Source organism: Triturus cristatus, chromosome 6 (assembly GCF_964204655.1).
Source record: "Triturus cristatus chromosome 6, aTriCri1.1, whole genome shotgun sequence".
NCBI classification, from domain to species: domain Eukaryota; kingdom Metazoa; phylum Chordata; class Amphibia; order Caudata; family Salamandridae; genus Triturus; species Triturus cristatus.
The window spans coordinates 943,807,897-943,826,128 of record NC_140589.1 but is presented as its reverse complement, the minus strand read 5'-3'; positions in this window follow the sequence as shown (position 1 = coordinate 943,826,128).

The following is an 18,232-nucleotide window of genomic DNA, read 5'->3' as shown; positions in this document are numbered from 1 at the left end:
TTGTACATTAGTAAGGCCTTCTTTTTCTTGGATGTGAAAGTGTCACCATCGATTGCTTCCAAATAAGCCTCAAAAGTGGCCTTCCATTGTGGCCATAGCATAGGAGGAGGACCAGGTAACTGTAAAAATGGAGGTGGAGCAGTAATGTTATCCATTGTCAATCTTGCGTGGGTGAGTTGCTGCCACTAAGATTAACACTATGCTGCAAATGTCACTTAGGAATCCTTCTACTGCTACAAAAAGTGTCTTTTAGCGAGAGAAAAAAAAAATATATATATATATAATACACTAATTAAACTTCACAATTGCTCTCTTGAGCTTAAGGATGATTATATGTGCACATAACTGTATATAGTCATTTCCTGCATAAGCAAAAGTGCTGTCCCGTGAACAAGACTGTACGTTTCCCCAAGGTTAAAGAATTGTGGGTAAAAAATATTCCTTCTGAATTGCTCCATGTGCCATCTCAACAAAAAAACACAGCAAGGATTAACGCTGAACTCCAAGCACAGCCTTTATCTAAAGCGCATGCTTCAGAACGCCCAGTTGCCAAGGTTACAGTACACAACGAGGCGAGGAACGTCAGAGCGTGACGCTCGCGCTTACGCCGCGCGCCGATCTACGCGCCGAGCAACACCAGAAGAAGGGGAAAAAAACAAACACTCTCACCGCCGACGATCAAAGCTGGAGGAAGAGCAGCAGAGAAAGCAGCGGAGGAAGACTTCAAATCCGGCAATCCCCAAGCTCGACGACGCTCAATTTCCTCGAATTCTTGCCGTCTCAACAGCAGTGCAGGCAGAAAACGGAACCACAGAACCGATGAAGGGGAACCGAGAGCCGGACCAGCCCATCGCCAATGAAAAGAAGATACGAGGTTGGTGAAGTAGAGCTTCTTTATTCCGGTCCTGACACTCTGATTCCCCGGCAGCAACTGCCAACCCCGACCGCTCCACATTCCCTGCACGGAACCTTCATTCCAGGTTCCGTGCAAAGAACCCGAACGCGGTAAGAACCCCAACACTTTCCCAAGCTTTATTCCCACCCACATTTCACATTATGATCAATACATTGTATATATTTTGCATATCCTTTTCTTCCTGTGTCCGGGTCGATGGGTTAATATCCCAAGAGATTCTTGCCAGTGCGACCTTGGCTGAGTTTCAACGGTGTCATCATAGTTCCGGGCAGGTGCGCTTGCGCATAGGTCAGGTGGGGTAGGGATTTCAGTCACCCTCCGAGGCCCAAATATGAGCTAATAATAGAGTCAGAAAAAGGCATGTTAGAATACGTAAATAAATGAATTCACTGTATACCACTTATCACTACCCTAATCCCATTTATTTATATATATCTTTCACATTAGCAATTTATTAGAACTTATAAGGTTTAGTTTGAGCAAAGCATGCGCATTAGCATGTGAGTTTCAAGCGGCCATTTTAGAAGCTATTGCGCAGCTGCAAAGTTTTCCCTCCAAGCATAGAAAACGTCATACTATGTAGATGCAGTAGACGCATGCGCAGTAAGAATCCCACATTTTTGGCGGCCATTTTAATGACACTCGGGTTACTGGTTAGTAATACACATAGACAAGCTTCCCCTAGATTCAGTGTAATGCAATATTAGTAATTACAAACAGATTGATTACAGTATTATACGTTATTTGAGAGGATTGCATCCAAGCAAGTCTCTTTTATATGAGACCTTGCTCCATCACAAGTGAAGAGGCAGGAGACTTACCTCTCAGCCAGGCCTAAATTTTCCAACTTGCTTTACATTGTACCATACAAAAAGCAGTGCTTAATTTGAGATGGTGGTTTCTGGTGCTCGGCACCGGCGCATAATTGTCAACACCAGAGCTTTGACAGTCTGCCGCAAGGTTGCGCTGTCTGTCTGATTTTGAGAGAACCACAACAGTTAATTATTAATTAAAAATACCTGTTGCTGCCCAAGCCATTCTTATAGCTTTGGGGGCATGAAATAGTCTCAATTGTCAAACTTGGAGAAATGTGTTGGCTAGTAGTTGTGTTGTTACTCTCATTGGCATTGCTTGCCATGTCCATGCCCCGCCAGAACACAGTAGATGTTCCAGTTACTGTATGACAAGTGCATTAAAAGTCCACAGTGGCGGATGGGGCACATGCCACATTCTCACTGACTAACCTGTGTGCCAAAAGCTAGTGTGCTTTGTAGCTCTTTATGGACCTTAGGTTGGTCTTCCCCAGCATGTTTACATTAAATTCAAAGGTAGATATGCTCCCTCAGTTTGAGGAATCTAGGTATCGATGCATCCTTGGACACCACCCTCAAATTCACAACCACAAACTGAGTTTGGATTTTTATGCATTTTTCTTTGTACCACAATTTGAACTATTCTGTAATAAATTCATGTTTGCCTTATTTTCTTTATTTAGAACTCAGGGGCATATCATCAAGGGTAATATCGCCGCTTTAGCGGCACTTTTTGCCGCTAAAGCGGCGATATTTTTATCGCACTCTCAGCAAGCTGTCACTGAGAGCTATTAGCAACAGTTTACTGGTTATCGCGCCCCTTGTCAGCACGCCTCCCATCGCATCGCTAATGAGATGCAAAGGAGGCGTGCCTGACAAGACTCCCTTGGGAAAATATTGCTAACCCAGCTTTGTCATATTGACAACGAGGGTTAGAGATATTTAAAATCACGTAAAGTATGCCTTAACGCAGGAATTTAACATCTGTTAAATTCCTGACTAAGGCATACCTAACATGGGGGGTGGATTGTGTTGCTAAGACCACAGGCCCTATCATCTAGGATATCGCCGTTTTCCATGGCGGAAAACAGCGATATCCCCACTATCTCTGGAATTTTAATCGCCTCGCGATGCGCGTTGTTGCTAACGTGGGAACCGGGCGATAAATTCCAGAGATAGCCAGCCATAAATATGTAAGCACTAAGCGCGCTTTGCAATATTTATCGCCAGACCTTGGTAATATGCCCCTCAGTTCTTTACACTTTAAATGTCTTGTTCGGTATAACTGCAAAATTGTGTTTTCTGATGAGGAGTGTAGTTTCTAATCTCTAAATCAATTGGAGACGTTGGACCCTAATTATTTAGGTAAAGAAATGAGGTGAACATATTGCTATTCATGCTATCAATGGGGATCGCTCCCACAGATTCAACATCCTGTTTTTGCTGAGAAACTCATATAATCTCGCTGTACCTACAAAATGAATGTGACCTTGTGTAATCTAACTGGACTCGTATAAAGCACTCGACTACCTTCAGGTCGACCTTGCACTATACTAAAAAGCAGCCCGAGCAAAAATGCTCAAACCAGTAGCACTCCCTTCATCTCCTTGAACTCTGTCTCCTTACCATCCACTCCCTCTCTTTTCTTCTCTCTCTCTCTGATCACTTTCTCTCTACCTTCCTCTCTGTGGGGCCGATTCACAGAACTAATTTAAGACAAAATCCTAAACTTACTACTTTTGGTATTCACAGAAGTTAGGATTTTGTCTTAAGCTTGTCTTAAGACAAACTTAAGACAGACTTAAGACAGACTTAAGACAAACTTAAGACAGACTTAAGACAAACTTAAGACAGACTTAAGACAGACTTAAGACAAACTTAAGACAGACTTAAGACAGACTTAAGACAGACTTAAGACAAACTTAAGACAAAATCCTAACTTAAGTCTGTCTTAAGTCTGTCTTAAGTCTGTCTTAAGTTTGTCTTAATTTTGTCATAAGTCTGTCTTAAGTCTGTCTTAAGTTTGTCTTAAGTCTGTCTTAAGTTTGTCTTAAGACAAACTTAAGACAAAATCCTAACTTCTGTGAATACCAAAAGTAGTAAGTTTAGAATTTTGTCTTAAGTTAGTTCTGTGAATCGGGCAAACCTGCCCCTGCCTGCTGCATTTGACCTCTGGAAATTGGGAACGTTGCAGAGGCACCAATAGTGGCCCTGGGCTTTCAAAACCAGCCTCCAAGGACTCCAGCCCTCTGGGGAAATGTCTGGTGGATTAAAAGGAATGTTCAGCCCTGGCTAAGGCATGCGATTTTCAGGAAATATACCGAAAGGACACCGGATCAAAGTCACACTCAACGACTGATTCCAGAAAATAAATTGGAGGAAAAAATGTCACTCAGAGAAATATGTTTTACTTATACTAGCCTCACGAAGATAAAAATGAAATAACATTTTACTTTATGTGGCTTATGTGAAACAAAAAAATGTGCTTAATTTCTGTGAAGCAAAATTGACGAATTATCCTAGAATATGTCTACATAGCAGAAATTTCACAGGGGCCTATAATCTTGTCATAAATACAATAGAGCAAAATGTGATGTTTGTTGGCATTAAAAGGCGACAACCTGTGTCTACAGGGAAAGACAGACGGTATGCCCTAACTAGAGTCCATTGTGCCATTTAAAGAAGCATTGGTAACATTTGAAAAGAGAAAGAAAGGTGAAATGACAGTATAAATAAACAACTGAGGGTGGCGTGACAAATATAAGAGCCCTGCACATCCCTAAAAATACATTCTGCATTTGCAGCTTGCGAGCTTTTTGTGGAGTGTTACATGATTGCAGGCGTAGGCAGGCTGTCTGCCTCTTGCTGGCACCTGAAGTATGAGTTGGCATCGCTGCCACCTTTTGCTATCATGTTACGAATCTGTCACTTATTCATGCTCAGAGAAAAAGGCTCCAGAGACACGCTCATTAGAATCAAGAAAAATGAAAAGCGAGGGAGGCAGTGCTTCATTTAACGTGAAACACTGGTGCTTGCGCCAGGGAGCGTCTGACTCCATCAATTATTTTTTTGCTCTCATTTCCATTATAACGGGACAAATAATTTGCAAATCATTCTTAGCTCCACCACGAATGGACGGTCCTGCATACAGTCAGTACTTAATTTGTGAAAGAAAGAGTGCCGGTGCCCGAAGGTTTTCTCATTAGCCCACTGCGGGTGCAATTAAATGTTGTGTGCCGAAATCTAAGAATGTGCGGTGTTAAATCCACCTCTTGCCAGTGGCGGCTCACCCACTAAGGCGGAGGAGAGTCGCCCTCCTGCCTTGAAGCAGGAAAAGAAAGGAAAAAATAAAATGATAGCGTAATGCTATTATCATTGTATTTTGTCCTTCTGCTGCGGCAGCATTGCGTGAGGTGGTGGTTTGGGGCTGTAGAGCAGGGAAGGAATGGTAGAACCTGGAACCCTCCTACGTGTGCAGTGTCTGTTTGGACGGCCCTCTCCAAAACAGTCATGCACACTTTCCCTGTTCTCCATGCAGGCTGCATTACAGCATGCATGGAGAAAATGCCCATCCCTCCAGCCCCTCCAGACCAATCACAACACTGCATTGCAGCTTTGCGATTGGTATGGGGAGCCTGTATGCTGGGTGCTTCCTGTTCCTGTAGTCACTAAACTGGAGAGTAGGAGCTGAGACGCAGGACCCGGTGGCAAGGTAAGTGTTTTTTTATTGCTATCCACATGCATCCTCCCTTTCTCCTGCACCACAACCTGCTAGCTGTGCCGGCCGCCTTGGGGCTCTTGCCTCTTTAAACCACTACCAGACATTCTCTGTCCCGCAATCCCATTATTGCAGGTTCCTGCTTTCTTGCCGGTCTTACGTCTTACTCGTCCTCTGTCTATTTGTGTGGAGAAAACCAATATGTTTTAAAAGAACCCTCACCCACCAACCTAGTTGGTGGCATGCTTCATCATTGGGTTCCCATCTAGGGAGCCGAGTGCATCCTATGTGTGCTTCGAAGCCTGATTACAGCAGAGCAGGTGTTTTTTAGTGACAGATTGTAAGTAAGTATATGTTTTAGAATTAAATGTAGGAGGGGTGGGGAGTGGCTGAAAAATGGGGAATTCTTACTACTACACTGGAGTAGTTTCGGAAGGATTAACGAGTGGTTATTGAAGGTCAAGGAGGGGTTTAGTGAGGAAAGTGTACACACCCACAAAAGATTAAGCCCATTGGTATTCACAAACTGCTCTTTTAAAACTACTAAAGCCAAAAGGCACCCAAAACATTAGTAAATGACTCCAACTCAAACCTGAAGTAAGTCTAGCACCACTCATGGCCAACCACTGGTAGTGCAACATCATCCCATAGAAAATAATGGCAGTAGGGACTTGAAATAAAACCCATAGGAAAAAATGTTACATTAAAATAATGCATTTAAAATAATAAAAAATAGAAAAATAAAATGATTCTGTATATAAAATATTTTAATAACTTTTTCGATTTAAAATGAATGTGGCGATGCATTCCATAAAATATACTGAAATTAATTTTAATACATTCTATACATCACTTTTGGAATTTAGAATAATAATAGAAATATATTTTTTGTTACTTTGCATTGGAATTAATATTTAGTTTCAACTTAAGAAAAATAAGTTTCACTTAATACATTTCAGTTAATTGAAGATTTATTTAATTGAAAATGAATATGTATCCCTCATACATTTTCGAGCTCCTCTATACTAGGCCATACATCCACCACCGTCTTCCCACATTCATGTGAGATAAAATCATTGTATTCAGTCCCGTGCATTCCGTTTTGCCACAACTGTAAAGGTGAATGATTCTGCCTGTTTTTAACCTCCTTGCTTGTAATCCTCATGATCATAAAAATGGTGTTGTGTAACATGTATGCATTGTATCAAAGCCTACACCAATCTGCTTGTTTCTAATCCTAATGATCATAAAAATGGTGTTGTATAACATGTATGCATTGTATTATAGCCCAAACCAAATGTAAGATAAGGTTATGCTATGCATCCTATCTATATGCTATGCTGGGTGCTTCCTGTTCCTGTAGCCCCAATCTGGAGAGTAGGAGCTGAGACGCGGGACCTGGCGGCAAGTTAAGTGTTTTTTTTATTGCTATTCACATGCATCCTCCCTTGCACCTGCACCACAACCCGCTAGCTGTGCCGGCCGCCTTGGGGCTCTTGAATCTTTAATCCACTACCAGACACTCTCTGTCCCGTTGTCCCATAATTGCAGGTTCCTGCTTTCTCCTCTTGTGACAGTGTTACGTCTTACTCGTCCTCTGTCTTTCTGTCAGTTTGTTTTTCCCTCTCTTGTTCTCCAGAAATCTCTGATGAGATTAATTTAAGTGTCGGCCCTGAAAAATAAGTGCCAATGACCCCCATCTCAATAATACCCGGCTCAAATGAAACACTGCCTACAGTACTATTTACTTATTCAAAAGGTTTCTTTTGTATAGTGTTGGCTAACCCTATGAAAAACAACCCTGGTTCTGCTCCAAGAGGAAGAGTTCAGGTCAAACAGTCCAAACAGCAAAGCGACATCCCTTCTGAATCCCAGTTTGGGTCTTGTGTGGCAGTATCAGGGAGGGTGCAGCTTGAAACTTTTAGAAGCCTGAGCACTGAGTCCATGTCAACTTACCCATGGTGCTTGGGGTATCTCACTGACATATGCCTTTATAGCTAATGTACAGCCCTAAGGATAAACTAGATGCACACAAGACACAGCAACGGGCATGGTTTAACAGAATGGAACTGAAGTCCATATGTGGCTATGTTACCTCTAAAAGACTTTATTAAAACCGCAATCTCCACATATTATGAGAGTTATTAGTCACAATGAATTCCTCAACCATACTTGCTGTCTGTAAAGTTGGAAGTACACGAGCAGTGATATGTACTGCTTAAAGATCTAAAATAAATATATGTGTCACTGGGATTCAGTGTTTCTAGTCATAGGCTTTCCTTTTCAAAACCATTGCAACTTGACACTAATAGGCCAATTGGTTTAAATGTGACCCAAATATAAAACTCCCAGATTGCACTGTTTTCATTCAAATAAAAGCACAGGTCTTCATATATCATGTCTTTAACCAAGAAAAGAGAGAGGAGTGAAAGAGCTCGTCCCTCTCCCCTGATCAATACTATACAACAAAAAGAATGGGCTCAAGAAAGGCTCCTGTATACAACACCATTTGTGTGGAGAAAACCAATAGGTTTTAAAAGAACCCTCACCCACCAACACTGGTTGTGGCATGCTTCATCATTGGGTTCCTATCTAGGGTGCCGAGTGCATCCTAGGTGTGCTTCGAAGCCTGATTGCAGCAGAGCAGGTGTTTATTAGTGACAGATTGTAAGTAAGTATATGTTTTTAAATTACATGTAGGAGGGATGGAGGAGTGGCTGGAAAATGGGGAATACTTTCTACTACACTGGAGGAGTTTAGGAAGGATTAAGGAGTGGTTAGGGAAGGTCAAGGAGGGGTTTAGTGAGGAACGTGTACACACCCACAAAAGATTAAGTTGGTATTCACAAGCTGCTCTTCTAAAACTACTAAAGCCAAAAGGCCCCCAAAACATTAGTAAATGACTCCAACTCAAAACTGAAGTAAGTCCAGCACCACTCATGGCCAACCACTGGTAGTGCAACACTGTCCCTTAGGAAATAATGGCAGTAGTGACTTAAAATAAAACCCATAGGAAACAATGTTACATTAAAATATTGCTTTTAAAATAAAAAGAATTAATGTGTATATAAAATATTTTAATAACTTTTTCGATTTGAAATGAATGTGGTGATAACTTCTATAAAATATACTGAAATTACTTTTAATAAATTCTATACATCACTTTTGGAATTTAGAATAATAATAGAAAGGCTGCTCTTTCTGCGCAATGGCCTGCCTAACTGGAATTCACTTCTCCTTTCAATTAAGAACATTCAGAAACACTTTCAGTTCAGGAAAACTCTAAAGACAGATTTTTTTCTAGTTAGGGTCCCTTTCCTCTTTGCTGTTTCAAAGCAGCGTGCTGCAATCTGTTTCTCATTTGGACTAGCGCTGGGTATCCCTGTTGCTGGGGCAGCTACGCACTTTACAAATTGTATAACATAACTCTACATCACTACACTCTACACTATAACACACTACGCTACTCCTCTCCACGTCACTCCATTGTATATCACTGCACTATACGCTAATCCAATGTGTCCCACTCGACTCTACCCTAATCTACTCTATGCCACTCCACTCTACACTACTACATTGCACGCTAATATACCGTGTGCCACTTCATTTTATGACACTCCAATGTACACCACTACTCTCTGCAACCCTCAACTCTATGCTATTCTACTGTACGCTATTCCACTGTATTCATTTATACTGTATGACATTACACTTTTTGGTATATCACTCTATGCATCTTCACTGTAGTACACTTCAGTGTACACCACTGCACTGCACGCTATTCCTCTGTATGCCACTACACTTTAAGCCACTCCACTGTACACCACTCTACTGTCTGCCACTCCCATTCTACTCTATCACACTGTACATCATTCCATTCTTTTGCACTACACTCTATGCCACTCCACTCTATGCCAATCCACTCTACTGTACTACACTATACTCTATTCCACTGTACCCCACTCCCCTCTACATCACTCTACTCTAAGCTATTCCACTATATGAAACTCCACTCTACGTCACTACACTATACACCAGTAACACTTGACGTTATTCCACTCTATACCACTCCACTGTTCGCTGCTCCACTGTATGCCACTCCACTGTACGCCACTCCACGCCACTACAGTCTAAGCTATTCCACTGTATGCCACTCTGCTCTGCAACAATCCGCTCAACACCACTCCATAGTACACTATAACCCTTTACGCCACTACAGTCTACCCCAACATACTCTGTCCCACACCATTCTACAGAACTCCACTCAATGGTATTCTTCTCTAAAACACTCTACTCTACAACACTACATTGTACACCTCTTCACTCTATGCCACTCAAGTCTACATTATTCCACTGTACGCCACTACAGTGTACCTCACTCAACTCTACGCCACTCTACTCTCCACTGTACACCACTCCACTGTAGCTATTCCATTGTACGCAACTCCACTGTATGACACTCCACTCTATGCTATTCAACTCTGTGCTCCTACACTGTAGACCACTGTAATATATGCTATTCCACTATAAGCCACTCAATTTTATGTCACTGCAGTGTACACCACTCTACTCTACCCCATCAACTCTACGTCACTCCTATATATGGCACTCCCCTATATGTCACTCCATCCTACACCACTCAACTCTATGCCACTCCAGTCTCACAACTGCACTTTATGTTACTTCACTCTACATTACTCCACTCTTTACTAGTCCACTGTATACAACTCCACTCTTACCACTACATTCTATGCTATTCCACTGTACTCTACTCCACTTATTGCCACTCCACTCTATGACACGCTATTCCACTCTGCACCACTACATTCCTCTATGACACTCCACCATACAACTTACACTATACACTATACACTATTCCAGGCTGCTGCACCCCACTCTATGACACTCCATTCTATGCTATTTTACTGTATGCCACCTCACTCTACCTCAGTCCATTATATGCTGCTCCATTCTATGCCACTGCACTCTACGCTACTCTAGTGTATGTTATTACACTCTACCGCACTATACTCTGCACCACTCCACTCTTCGTCACTCCAATGTATGTTATACCTTACACCACTCCACACTAATCCACTTCACTCTACAAAGCTCTGCTCTATGATTTTCCCACTCTATGCCACTCCAATATACACCACTCCACTCTATGCAACTCTATGCCACTCCTCTGTAACCCACTCCACTGTGTTCATTGGTGGTGAAGCTGTGATAAGCACCTTCACCGAGATGCCAGGCTCAGGGATCACTGTGGCGTAGGGCAGACCCAGCTAGGCCCACCCACCCCCGTTTGGTAGTCGTTGATGATTGGTATCTCGGCCCCAGTGTTGCCCAGCACTCCTTATGACCCTCAGGTAGATGCCGAAGACAGGGCACTTGACAGCTTTCAGGGCACCACGCAGAGTGGTGCCAATGGCCGCAGGCGCCTGTATCCTGCAGGCAGTCCTTGTGGTGTGCGGGCATTGACGCCAGGTGATGTTGGCGGCTTCGGTACTCGCGGCCCACAAGCAGGCTCTATTGCACAGAGGCACCAGCTGGGAGCAGGATGCACCGGTGGGGGACAGCGGTTGCAGGCCCCCTCATCCTGTATGCTCTCACCGCAACCCTTCAGTGCTGATCGGGAACATGATACCCAGCAGCCCACAGCAGGCCGATGGCAGACAATGAGCCTAGTGAGTCTAGCCGGACCGTTGCTCACATCTGGCCATGCACCGGATTGGTGATTCCACATGCCAAAAGGACAGCTGGTTGTGCTTCGGAGCTGCAGGAGGCACCTGGGCAGCCCTTCAACAGGAATTCAGCAGGATGAGGGGGCTAACCACAGGATAAATGTTGGCCGTGCCCCTCCTGTTAACATCCAGTAAGTCACACACAGCAGGATTGCTGAGAGGTTTTCGTCCTGCGGGAGCCAGCATTGTTTTTGGACAGAGGGAGCTGTTAACATGCAGCTCCCTCTGTCCAAAAGCAATTCTCCTCCACTTTCAGCAAGCAAGAGCATTTGTTCTGCTCTTCCTGGCTGAAAGCGAAGCAGTGTTTGTATGGCTCTCCCGTCAAACCATAACAAACTAAAAAATCCCGGGGTGGACACCCCCGGGACATTGCTGGAGCCTGCCCTGGTGGTGCTGCCTCCCTCTTACAAGAATTTAGCCCCAGGGAGGTGGTGGTCCCTGGGGCTGCAGGGGAGGCATAGTGTCTACCCTCCATTCTCCACAATATCTTGTGTATGTGCCCCGGGGAGGTGGCAGTCCCCTGGGCAGTGGGGGGGAGTGGCCCCTCGCATTTGTATACTATGGTGCCCCGGGAACGTGGCGGTCCCTGGGACAGCAGGGGAGCTGCTCTGCTCCTTGCATATTATTAGTGCCCCAGGGAGGTGGCAGTCCCAAGGGCTGCGGGGTATGCCATAGCGCCTTCCCCACATTCTTTTTTTAATTAAATAATGTATGTGGCCCAGGGAGTTGGCGGTTCCCAGGCAGCTGGAGGCCGAGTGCCCCACGCATTTCTAGTGTTCAGTGCCCTGCCCTAGGGAGGTGTCGGTCCCCGAGCTTTAAATAAGCATCAGAGGGGGGCCCCATGAGCCCCCTTCCTTGATTACCCTCATGCCCCTGGATTTGGCTTAAAAAGATGACGTGTAGGAGCCTGGACATAAAAAAGAATATTATGTTGTTGTGGATCCACAAGTCCACCTGTGAATTCACAGAATGGTTTTTAACCCCAGCGTGGCACCTGAGGGAGTGCCCACCATATCTGAGGGGTCATGGTATTAGACATAGATGGATTGATAGATAGATAGATAGATAGATAGATAGATAGATAGATAGATAGATAGATAGATAGATAGATAGATAGATAGATAGATAGATAGATAGATAGATAGATAGATAGATAGATAGATAGATAGATAGATAGATAGATAGATAGATAGATAGATAGTGAATCCATAGTTTTAACTGTGTCCTATGGGCCTATATTGTTTTCAAGGGACTTTGATGACCTCATAAACTATGAGACCACAGGCTGAGTATCTTATAAATATTACCTGAACATCCAAATGACAATATGGGACCATTTTATGCATTCATCCTTATGTATTTTATGTGTCACATGATTTATTATTTGATTGTTGAAAGATTTCTAGTCTTTAAGCACCATCTATTTAGTATTCATTGATTTCCTGAGGCTACAGATTTGTCTATTTTGAGAAATGTGGGCTTTTGTTTGGGATATTGTCGTAACATTTAATATTTACAATGTGTTTTCAAACAACAATGTCTATGAGTCAAATTTTAAATGTAATGCAGCATTGTAAGGAAATTAAATACATGGGTTCTACAATTCCTCAGCTTCTAGAAATCCTTATGATTTACAGAGATGAGTTGAGACTCAAAGTTATTTAGGGGAAGTCGACTATTGTACCGCTATAGGAGCATCAAACAGAGATGAGGTAGATTCCAGGGTTAAAGTGGTGTGAGATAGCTTCAGCGACCTGGGAATGACGGTATCACTCACCAAGCAAAGACACTAGGAGCTAAACATTATCCCGCTGCTGACCAATGTGAGATGTGATATGAAGGAATGGTCTAAACTGCCACTTTCCATGGTGGAAAGTTGTGTGCTATTTAAAATGGCCTCCTCCCTTTTTCACAGATTTACAGACACAAATCACCAGTTTCTTCTGAGCTGGGTAAATACTCAGGTTATCCTTCAAAAAATGTTGTTTCTCTACCTATGCTGCAGGGCTAACTGGACATCAGGTTATAAAGCTAAGCATCATGCCTGGTCAATATCAATGACTGCACAAAATCTGTCTAAATCCTTAAAATCGTGCACCATTACTTGACAAGATGAGAAGGCTGTTGCTTGTGTGAGCAGCTAAAATAAGATCTTAAGGCCTGAAAGTGTCATTTGCTGACCTGGTGCCGCTACTGGCTGATGCTGTGTCCCATGGTAGGCTGCGAGGGAGGCATGTGGAGGGCTGAGGAGCTACACTAGGCCATGGAGGTACTGCGGTGGAGAGTTGGATCACCATTCTGTCATTGTGGGAGTGGGCTTGGTTGTAGGCTGCCTGGCTCCTGTGGCCCTGTTGGCCTGGTGTGACTGTCCAATCTGCTATCCAGGATGTGTGAGGTGAGCAGGCACCCACGGACCATGTTGGGTAGGAAGGAAGATAGGGCCAGGTGGGCTTCTCGGCATGCCGCTGAGCCACTGGTACTAATCCTTACATCCTGGTGGGAGCTGAAGAGGAGAGGGGAGGCCCTCCAGGCCACCTTTTCAAATACATGGGTGTGGTTCTTACCCTTGTGCCCCTGACAATGACTCTCCCATGGCCCCAAACTGATTATGGGGAGCTGTGGACAGGGATGATCCAACAGATCCCGAACAATGAAGCTCCCGAACAATGAAGACTTGAAGCCATGCAGTTTGTCCCTTGACCCTCTCCGGCAGTTAGGATTATGCCACTGCTGAGCTGGAGTTACTTTAAGTTGACCTGCATTTGCTTGCTGATGCTATGACCCTGTGCTTTGGTGTGGCTTGGGGACTTTTGGCCCCTGCATGCCTTTGCTCCTCTCTGAGGTGAGATCCCTAATTAGCAGCTGCGACATACAGGCTATAAGCAGCCCAAAATGTCCTCTGATGGCAGGCAACCAGTGAAACTTTCTCCTGATGACGAGGTCTCTGTACAGGATGGAGCTGAGGGCGACATGCCAAATGAATGTGATCACTACAACGAGTTGTGTGAAATACTGGTGGATGTGTGGACCAGCCTGCATGCAAAATATGAAAAGACTGACCATCTCATGGCCTGCCTAGACCAAATGAAGGACAAACTAGTTAAGCATGGTGACAGATTGGATGAGGCATACCCCAGAATATCCGGAGTGAATGACCTTAAAAAAATGGTGTCTCAACTGGCTAGTGACATTGCCAAAATAGCGATGAAAAATGAAGACTTGGAATCGAACTCACGGCGCAACAACATCTGCATTACTGGCTTGTAATAAACCACACAAACTAGACAAATGGAGACCTTTTTGAAAAGCTACTTGATGACATACTTGGCAGACAAATCTATTTGACACTGTTAATTGTTGAAAGAGCCAACAGATCCTTTGGCCCAGGCCCCTGACAAGCACCCCACCATGTCCAATCATTGCATGTCTCATAAACTAACATCGTATTAAAACTTGATAGAGGAAAAGGGTGCTTTAAGTTCCACGGAGCTACATTGTCAATTCACCCTGATGTGTGATGTAATGTTGCATGGCTCAATATTGAGAACAGCAATATTGCGACACCAGAATTTTGTGCCAAAAAATATCATCTACAAAAATATCAAGGTTATATATTTTGCATATGCATTACCAAAATATTGGATCAAAAATATAGTGCAAAGAATATTTACAAAAATAAGCTAAGTGTATCAAAGTATTCATATATATACCATTATATGTAATTTATTTCAAACAATATAATACAAAATAATAATATATTTCAAAACAGTTGTCATTGGTAATATATATATATATATATTTATATTTATATATGGATATATATATATATATATATATATATATATATATATATATATATATATATATATATATACATGTGTATGCTCTAAAATATTTTAAAAAGTAAACCATTTGAAAAACTGCTACATTGAAAATGTTAAAAGCTGAAAATTAGAAATTAAGAAACATATATAGAAGAGAATTATGTATGCAGCCTAATTTGAAAAGGTAAATTAAATTTAAAAAATAGTTCCAAATAATTATGTGAAATACATAAGCAAATAAACACACACATATATAATCACTTAAAAGCAAAGGTTACAGGGAACAGGGATGTTATAGTTAGAAAGGAAAATTGAAAAAAACCCTTAGAAATTAGCTGAAAAAAACAAAGGTTACAGGGACGTTATAGTTAGGAAATAGAATTTGAAAAAACCTAAATAGTCACTGTAAAAACCAAAGGTAACAGAGACATTATAGTTAGGTTGACATTTCACTCGTACAAAACTATAGAAATTCATCAGTTATAGTTAGCTGAGCTAACTATAACTTGCACTGCTTATGACCTCACATATAACATCACTCATAAAATGGCCTGGCATCCTATGCTTCATTTTTTAGTGGGATTTATTGATCCAGCTGAAATGTTTTTTTTAAAAATTGCTTTTTTGGGCCTGTGAAGACCCCTCCCCCTCCCCCCAAGAGGCGAGGGGGGCAGGGTATTTCTACCCTGCCCCTATTTCTTTTTTTAATGTTTTTTCTCTCTCAAGCTGAGTCCCAAGATGGCTGCCAGCACTTCCTGGTTGAAATGTGTGCTGCCAATCAGATGACAGCACAGGACAGTTGGAACCGCGGATAATCCGCATCCCCGGATATACTAATTTATTTTCTGGTTATTAGCTTCCACTCTCCTGAACAGATTTACATCAAGTCACAAAAAGGTTGATCTACGTACTAATATCTAGCTTCCTGCTGAATTTGGTGCACTTCCGTCCACCTTTTGGGGATGTTGGTGGGTTCAAAGTTCCTATGGGAATTAACATAGGGACCTCCCTTTTTTCTCGGCCCCTGCTACACAGAACACATGAAACTTTCTAAATTCCATCTGAAGTACAAGTAAAGGTTTTGGGGAAAATTTCATGGCGATTCATCAAGCAGCGCCAAAGATATAAGCACCTGAAATGACCTTGTCCTATGGAAACTAGGTCCTAACTATAACTAACTATGTATATAATATATATGCATAAAAGTGCTCTAGACAGCCAATATATATTTATATATATTGTTCACTGGGGCCCAGGCTTTATCTTTTATAGTTCAAAGGAAGGTGGACGCCATCCCTCAGGGCTTGCTGTTTTTTTGGGTTTCATTTTGTTTTTTTCAAAAGAGGGAGCGGAGCCGTGCGGCCTCCCTCCTGAGGCTGCTTTTGGCCTTGGGGACCCCATCCTCCGGGGCCAGGCCTTTCTTTTGTTTTGATATTTCCTATCAAGGGAGGGGGACCCCTCCCTGGCCAATTTTGTGGCCGGGGACCCTATCCGCAGAGGCCTGAGGATTTCTTTTTTTTATTTTTTTAAACCTTTATTTATGTTGAGGGTGGCCTCCCTCTTGGGCAGTTTTTGGCCCTGCGGACTCCTTACCTGTGTGCTTCCCACTTTTCTCCTTTAAACAAATAAAATAAAATAACAGGAGAGGGGGGCTGCAAAGCCCCCCTTCCCGGGCCAATTTTAGCCCTGGGGACTTCATCCTCAGGGGCCCAGCCTCACTTCTGGGGGTCCTAGAACCACCCAGGGCACCTACATTTGGTAGTTGGGACCGCAAGGCCGGGCCAGAAGGCACTTGTGGTCACTGCAGTGCTTTGGCACAGAGGGAACTGCTGATTTGCAGTTCCCTCTTTGTCAAAGCAATTGTGCTCACTTTCAACAAGCGAGAGCATATTATATGCTCTCGCTTGTTGAAAACTAGCAGTTTTCAATGGCTTGGCAGTAGCGGTATAGCTGCTGCCAAGCCATAGCAAACAGCAATGTCCTGGGGGTGAGCACCCCAGGACATTGCAAGAGCCGGCACTGGGGGGTGGCAGACTCAAGGACCATCTATAGGTCCAGGAGGGGGCGCATGGCCCCCCGCCATCTTCTATATGGCCCTGGGGAGGTTGTGGCTTACGGGGCTGAGGATCGAAAACAGACCTCCTCCATTACATTTTTTCAGCCCTGGGAAGATGGTGGTCCCTGGGGCAGCGGGGGGGGGGGGCAGTGAGTCCCCCACAGTTCATTAAATATTTACTCAGGGTAGGTGGTGGTCCACAGGCCTTTAGGTGGCCCAGTGAACCCCCTGCAGTTCATTAAGTATTTGCCCCGGGGAGGTGGTGGTCCCCGGGGCTGGGGAAGTGCATATACGTATATATGTATATTTTAACCAAAGGGAAGGGGGGCCGCACGGCCCCTCTTCTCAGCCAATTTCACCCCGGGGACCCCATCTCCCGGGTCCTGGCTTTTTAATTTTTCTTTTTAAAATATTGTTTATGGAGAGGGGAGCCGAGTGGCCCCCCTCTTGGAGCATTTTCTTCCCAGAGGAACCAATCTGCCAGGGTCTAGCCAATTTTTCATTTTTATTTTTTGGGGGAAAAAATAGGGAGGGAACAATTTTGGCCCTGGGAACCCCATCCCCTGGGTCCTGGCCTCCCTTCTGGGTGCCCTGGAGCCACCTAGGGCACCCACTTTCCGAAGTAGGAACCACAGGAGGAGCCTGAAGGCCCCCGCGGTCCCTGCATTGCTTTGACACAGAGGGGACTGCTAACATGAAGTTCCCTCTGTATCAAAGCAATTGGGCTCACTTTCAACAAGCAAGAGCATTTTGTATGCTCTCGCTTGTTAAAAGTAAGCACAGTTTGCTATGGCTTGGCAGCAGCGGTAAATCAGCCACTAAGCCATAGCAAACAGCAGTGTACTGGGGTGGGCATCCCAGGACATTGCAGGAGCCAGCCTTGGGGGTGGTGGTCCCCTAGGCCACCTATGGGTCCAGGAGGGGGGCTGCATGTTCCCGTCTTCCAAATAACCCCGTGGAGGTAGTGGTGTCCAGGGCTGGGGTTCTGCAATGTACCCCCTCGATTACATTTTTTCAACCCTGGGGAGTTGGTTATCCCTAGTGCTATGTGCGGGCCCAGTGAGCCCCCTGCAGTTCATTAAATATTTGCCCCAGGGAGGTGTTGGTCCCCTGGGCTAGGGGAGGGCCTCGCAGGCTCTCCCGTATTTGTAACATTGCT